Source organism: Alligator mississippiensis, chromosome 10, assembly GCF_030867095.1.
Source record: "Alligator mississippiensis isolate rAllMis1 chromosome 10, rAllMis1, whole genome shotgun sequence".
Classification (NCBI taxonomy): Eukaryota; Metazoa; Chordata; order Crocodylia; family Alligatoridae; genus Alligator; species Alligator mississippiensis.
In genome coordinates, this window is record NC_081833.1 from 50,173,861 (window position 1) to 50,181,462 (window position 7,602).

The 7,602-nt window shown below is 41.2% G+C and overlaps 1 long non-coding RNA gene across 1 annotated transcript; it reads left to right on the forward strand.

Annotated features, from left to right (window-relative positions):
* Positions 1–1,266: 1,266 nt before the first annotated feature.
* LOC132243596 (uncharacterized) lies at positions 1,267–7,128 on the forward strand. The gene is made up of 3 exons (XR_009455265.1): positions 1,267–2,066; positions 2,680–3,081; positions 3,824–7,128. It is a non-coding gene; the product is annotated as an uncharacterized LOC132243596 (long non-coding RNA).
* Positions 7,129–7,602: the final 474 nt, after the last annotated feature.

Below are 7,602 nucleotides of genomic sequence, written 5' to 3' on the forward strand. Positions count from 1 at the left end.
CTCCGGGGCATCATCGTCCCTTCCGCTGCATCACTGGCCCTCCCATCACATTGCCGATCCTCATGCAGGCTGTGGGGGCCCTGAGTAACAGGAGGCAGGCCCCGCACAGCCTGCTATGCCCCGGACCATAGGCAGGCTGCTTTGCCCCAGGCCATGGGGACTCAGAGAAACCGGAATTGCCATGGTGGGCACTTCCAGTTTCACTTTACCTTACAAGCTGGCACACTGGTTAATAGAACATGCTGGCTTGTAAGGTGCTAGTTAATGGAGCTTTTACTGTAGTGTTTTTTGAGGGAATATAGGTATTTGAAACACCCCCCATGATGTGAGGGGAGAGAAGACCTGCTCTTTTTTTTCTACTCACTGAGTAGCCCAGAAGTGACCAATAGTTGCACAGGTCAGTAGCTCCGTGTTCACCAATCTGGGCTTACCTGAGTTCTCTGTGGGATAGGATGGCCATTTAACAAGACTAGATCAACTTGGGGCAGTTGCTAAATGCCAAAGTTTTTCTCATCTGAGTTTTATCACATTTTTGCCATATGGTATTGAATCATATTTTACTATTGAAATAGCTACATTTCAGATATGAATGAAATACTCCCTTTATATCCAATACCAGCTGTGGCAGGGCACTGTTGGTGCCTGCCACTTTAAGAGCAGAGCCATGCAGCCAGCAGGTGCTTGATTGCAGTGGCCATTTTAGACCTCTGGCTGCCTATTTAAAGAGAGCAGTTTGCTGCTGGCAACCCAGGCAGAAGCATTGCCTGGCTGCAAGGCTGCACACAACATCCTGGAGGTAAGGGCAGGATGTGTGGGGTAGTTTGCAGCCTCCTGGTCCTGGGCATGACCTAAAACTGCACTCTGCTGGAAGTGGATGGCCTGGTGGGACTCCCAGTAGTGTGGGAGCCCCCAGAAAATACCAGGCCAGATACCACCCTGGTGAAAGGCAGCTGTGGCCACCTGAGCCCTGCAGGATGCAAGACCCCGAGGAGTGAGAGTGGGGGCCAGGCGTGCTATAGCCACCTGAGCCCCACAGGGGAGGGAAGCCCTGTGGCCCCAGTGAGGGGACAGTGTAAGATGTGGAGCCCCGGTGAGGGGGCGGCATGGACCCCCAATGAGGGGGTGGAGATGAGGAGCCCCAGTGAGGGGAAAACCAGAGGGCTGGGAGCCCAGTATGTATGAGTGTATAGAGTTGCCCCAGAAGGGGCCAGGGCAAGCTTTCACCCAGATGGGTAATTGGCTGGCCACTACCCCAGTGAGGGTTGTGGGAGAGACCCAAAAGGCAGTACATCTGACACTCAAGGTATGAGCTAGCTAAAGTCTATGGCCTAAGGGGCCAACTCCAAGAGGGAGTAAGGCAGTACAAGTTGTTGAGGCATGAAAGAGACCCTGTGAGAGGGGGTGGAGTGAAAAAGGCCCCAGTGAGAGGAGGGCAGTGTGAATGTGTGTGCATCTGAGGCCTGACAATGATGCCTAAGCTTGGTCCATCTGTAAGCGAGGAGCATTGTCATCTGGATGCCATCTGAGAGGCTTGGGCTGTGGTGTAGGGGAGGAACAAAGCCACAGATAGTGCCCCCTGGCATCAGGGCAAGAATGGGCCTAATTAACATCCTAATTAGATATCAACAAGGCATGGCAGGAGAGACAGGTGGGTGGTGTGCCCAAAGGCAGGTGGGGAAACTAGCACTGTGGACAGTCAGGGAGTCTCATCTTACCACACCAGCCCTTTGTGAAATGCTTCCTTAGCTATCTTAATATGGGCATGCAATCCTACAAATGTATTTGTGATGCATTGGTAGATGTTTTCTATGATTTCCTTCCTAAATGGAGGCTCTAGGAACTTCCTGTTTTAAACAAAAGTATCCCAGGGACGCAGGATTGGGCAAGGGGGAAACCTCATCCGGAAGCAGACCCCAGACAAAAGTAAAAGAAGAAAAAAAACAACTGTTGCAGGGGTCTGGAGAAGCAAGGAGGTGCACCAGGGAAAACCACCCGAGCTGTTTATCAGCTGTGCCCATCTCCAGCTAGAGCCGGGTGACATCACGAAGAGGCATTACCCGGTGAAGGTAAAAATCGACCCTGAAAGCGTGGGAAGTGGGGATGCTGAGTGCTGGAGGAGTGGTGGGGAACTGCCAGGCAGAGCACGTCCAGCCGCTGCAGTTGGCAGCAGCGGCGGCAGCAGGAGCTGCGGGAGATCCCCATGCTGGGGAAGACCGTCTGCAATCAAAGGGGCCGGCAGTGAGGGTGGCAGCAGTGGTGGCAGCAGGAGCTGTGAGAGATCCCCGTGCTGGGGGAGGCCGGCAGGGACCAGAGGAGCTGGCAGGGAGGCTGGCAGCGGCAATGGCAAGAGCCGGTGAGGGAGCTCCTGCTGGAGGCAGTGGGTGCTGTGACCCCAGGGCAGAGGCGGATCCTGGAGGGGATGAGAGAAACCCTGGCTGGGGTGAAGGTGTGGGTCCCAACCCAGGGGACGCGCTAGTCTAGGGGCACTAGAAGTGAGGGAAGCACGGGACTCTCCCCATGGTTGCTCCTTTTCTCTTTTCTTTTTCTCTTTATCTCATTTCTCTTGCAGTCTTGTCTTTAGTTCCTTTTTCTTTCACTTTGGGTTGTTCCCGGGGCGTGAGGTTTTCTGGTGGTGAGTGTACCATTTGTGTTTTTCTTTCTTGGTCTTATCTATTTTAGTTCCCTGCCTAGAGCAGTTTAGCTTAGCACACCATACCAGATTGGAGAAATTAGAGACCCCATTTGAAGACGAAAGACTATGTGAGAATGCAGCAACAACCAACAGCATCTGTCATAGAAGACGCAGGGTGTCGAAAGGGACAACCCCAAAGGCCAGAGCCCGAGGTGCCTGTCCATGAGAGAGGACATGTAGGAACCGAGGAAGACATCAACAGGGGATAGCCGCAAAAGATCCTGAGGCTTGTCTCGAAGGTTGGCATATGGCCAGAGTGTAGGGGAGGTTGTAGCACCGTGGACATCCGCCAGGACATGTGACAACTCTGGAGGCATCCTGAAAGGGGACCCACTTCACTGAAGGACCATCTGAAGTCATGGCAGGAGACTTTGGGAGATACCCCGAAGGTAATTGAGGGAGAGCAAGACCAGTGGCCCGGGCAAAGGCAGTGCAGGAGTGAATCATCGAGCAGAGACGGGCACAAAAAGTTAACGGTTTGAAAAATAAAGAACAGAATTGTTCATAGTCCTTAATTCCATAATTGCTTCCATTTCCTCCAAATGTGAACTGCTCCTCTTGGTAATTGTCCTCTTGGGAAGATACTATTAGATTAATTACATATATTTTTTAAATTATTATTTGTTGTTTTAGAGAAGTGGTTTCTGAGTTGGGTTTTGACCCAAATTCTTGTTTCAGTACATTTTCATATAACAATTACCTGTAAAAAGACTGTAAAAAAGATCTGAATTCCCCACGTCTTTCCCTCCCCAGTGAGGGTCCAGGGCTTCCATCACATGTATCCATCTTAAACAAAAATTAAATACCTTTAAAAGACTTAAAGATGTTTTTATATTTAAAATCAATCTGGGGCAGTGGTTAAATTTAGTTTACTAAGTTAAATATAGAGAAATCATACTTGTAGAAGTTGAATTTTCATTTAAATGTTGTAAGATAGGATCTGATAATTTACAATAAGAATACAATATGATGATTTTCTGTAGTTGAATTATGCAAAAAAGGTTAATTACATCTAAGAAGCTAAGCATAGACACATAAATTAGTAATATGTGTAAATCATTAAATATCTTGTGGGTTTTTTTCTAGTGATTATACTATTTAACAACAGATTTCTGTGTATACTTACTTCAGGTTCCTAAACTATTTGAGCAGTGCCATTTGCGTGTGAGAGAGATTTAAATTCATACTGCAGACAAGCTGAGAAACAGCTGCTTGTTGACTAATGGCTTACTGTGCACCTCAGCAATCCTGTCATCACCTGAAAACCATTCATCACAAAACATCTGTTGTGAGTGAAGAGATAAAAGGTGTCAATCTTCTCTGTATTATTTGTAACTGATGGAAGTGAATATGTTTTAAGAGTCTAACAGATATATATTCATTTTAGTTAAATGTAGTATTACTTTTAAATGTAATTACCAAATACATATTCTGGTAGTTAAGAGTTGAGATGAAGCACACCCTTAATTTCACAATGTAATTTCACATACTAGATTTTGTCCAATTTAAATTTACCAAAATAGATTACAATTGATTTTTTTTTTTTTTTACAAATATTTAAAAAACAATATCCATTTAATTATCTCATCTCTTAAAGCCACAGGAAAAAAAAATCTTTGTCTATTTCCAATTACTATGCCTACTTATCCTACATTTTATTGTAATAGGAAATATGTATGCCATTCATCTATGAACCAATATACTGTGTGAGAATATGGACTGCAATTTTTATCACTGTTGAATTACATCATATTGGAGTATAACTATTTATACAGGAAAATTCTTATTTAATTTAATTAAAAAGAATTTTGGTATGCAGTGCCTTAGCGTTCCACCTGGATTAACCTGATGGCCTACCAAGGCTCCTTTACAGATGTTATGCTCAGTTGAGTCAATAGTTCATGAACAAAGAAGGATTTACACAGTAATCCATAATGACTCTTTAGGTGCTGTTATGGTTTATCAGGATAAATATCAGGTAGATAATACACATAACAAAGTGCATATAATACCTGAAAAGCAAACATTTGACTGCTTAAATAATAGATCTTTAAAGGCCTAGTTAGACTCTTGTAGGATTTTCACTAAAAGTTTACCTGTGAGAATACATTAAGCATCCATATCTATTTACTTGCTCTGATATGAAAATTTAAGACATGAACACAAATTCTTCCTTTTTCCCAGCATTGTATTAGTGTTGTTGATTTGTGTCCCAAACTCAGTATAAGTTAAATGTAGATGCAGTATTTTTGTGGATAAAATGATCTGCAAATTTTAAATATCGTTATCTTGCCTGTATAGACGATGATTGCAATCCATGCTTTCACACTCTATGTTGTTGGTATTAGCCCCGATTCACTTGGCCAAATGCTAATATATAACCACTTTGCCTAGTGCTGTCCTAAGTAGGGATGATTTACTGACTGGAACAGTTTGCATAAAAGCTTTAGATGTATCATTAATTTTAGTAGGTATAAAAAGGATCTTGACACAAGTATATCATATGTATACAGGTAGCATGTGTGGCTGTGCATACAAAGCAGGTTACTAATAACTCCTTATATTGTCAGATTTGGCCAATGATAATGGTTAATTCATTCTGTCACCTCCTTGTTTGCAAGTCTCTGGCCAAAATCACTCCAGAATGAGGGTACTGCAGTGCAAACTGCCCAGGATTGATAGTCCAAAGAGATGCAGAGCCTTCAGAGAAGGCAAGGTTTGCCGTTTAGTGGGACATGGCCAGATGAACCCTGAGATTCATTTCTTGAAACTTTTTTATGAAAAGCTACTTCAGGCATAGTCTGTCTTGAATGTAAAGCTGCTCAGCTCTATGGCTGCCATCTTCTCCTACAGGTAAATGCCTCGTCTAGTGTAACTGTCCCGGAGGCAGAGGGTCGTGCAGATTATACCTCTGGAGTATATGGATGAGAATCAGACTTTACAAGTGTATTTTCTTCAGCTTCCTGGTTGTGGTGGTGGTCTTTTTAATAATTTATTTTCAGGCAATTTCACATTTCAGGTTCTCGGACACTGGATAATAGAAATATTGGGGTTGTAGTCACCACAAAATAAAGTTTGTTTAATGAAACTCATTCTATAATTAGAAATTATTTTCTTGTCTATAATGCTTATATATTTCGTAAAACTGCATATTAGCAAAATGTAACATTTAAATTATGTTAACTATACAGTCATTTAGAATGATGCCTGCCACTGAAGTAATTGTTAGCATATGATCTATTACTTACTTCATAAATTAAATTTTAAACATAAATGAGCTGTCATGTTTTTATCACTAGGGGGCAGCAAAGTAATGACTATCTATGTTTTGGAGTTTCCTTGGGAGTGTTGACATATAACTTGGCAATTGGATAATTTTGATATTGTCCTGACACATAAACACCTACAGTCAGGTTTTCAAAGGTTATTTGCACACTAAAAGAGGAATTAACAAAATGAACTTACATGCCAAAAGTAATTTTGAATATTCTACAAAGACTATAGTCCTATAAGATTGTTTTGGGGGAGAAAAAAATACCCCTGTCATTAACAGTATATTTTTAAATGAACTAGCAATGCACACATTCAGAATAAGTCAATCTAAATGATTGGAGGGAATGTGCATACAGCAACTAATACAAATAAAAATAAACCCAGCATTGCTTGCAGGCTTTGGATCATGTTGCGTCATTCACAAGAAACATTTTTTTAGAAATAAAAGTTTGTATATACTTAAGGTAGCATGGTATAGTGATGTTAATTTGAATAGCAGTTGTGTTCATAATGTATCATTGTGTTTGTTATGATGCAGTTTCCCTTTTTTAAGTCATTACTCTACCTTCAGGAAAAGAAGTCAGCAAATTATCAGAGTTTATTTCATTGACTTTCCCACACCTTGAGAAATAGCCCATTTGTATTATCACAGTTTGATATATTTCCCATTTACTGAGCTTCTTTGGCAAGCTGGCATTTTAATTTAATTATACTTTTTTGCTAATGGTCTTTATTTTTCAGTGTCTACGTGGTAAAATGCCTTTAAGGTTTGATTTTTTTTTTCCTATTTCCCTTTTTTCTATTGCTAGGCTATAGTGTAAATTTATAAACTGACAAAATTCAGTGTTAAATTCAGGGAGGTGAAACTAAAGAATCTGTATAGAAATCCTCCTGAAACGATTAAACATTTCCTCACTTTCAGAATGTGATTCCTGCATATATTTAGTTTCATACACCACTAATTAGGAACTCTATTAAAAAGAGAATGTATTTGGTAATACACGGAAAAGATCCATGCAATTAACATGCTATGCCTTAAAAACCTGTTGGAGGGTCTAATCCTGCATCACTGAATTTAATGAATGTTTTGTCACTTACTTCACTGGGAACAGGATCTATGTTTTTTAATTTAAATATAAAATAAAATAGCTTCTGTTTCTTGATTTATCGTGATATTTCATTCTTCGTGTTTCATTTCTAATAATTGAATCCCCTAATTTTGGTTGCATATGCTTTCAGATCTTGGTTATTCTCTTGTTTTCCAGGAAGCAGATAATTATACATCCTGCCCATCCTTTTAGCATCCTTGCGTTTGCATTCTCTGTTTCTTAATAGTGTGCAGGAATTGCTAGATCTTCAAAGGGAAGAGTGACTAGGACATTGCAGCTGAAAGACAAATGGGGATATCTAAATATAATTAAGGGAATAGAACCTCTGCTCTATAGGGTATGAGAAAGTGAAAACAGTTAAAGCCCACATAAAGCCAACAATATTACAAACGGGCCAGTAACAGACAAGCACTGTAAAACTTTCAGGTAAGATAAACCTCTGTTGGAAAAATAAAAAATTAAATGACTAGAAACATTTACAGTAATGAACAAAATATATTAATAAATAATCACTATTTAATTTAGGTG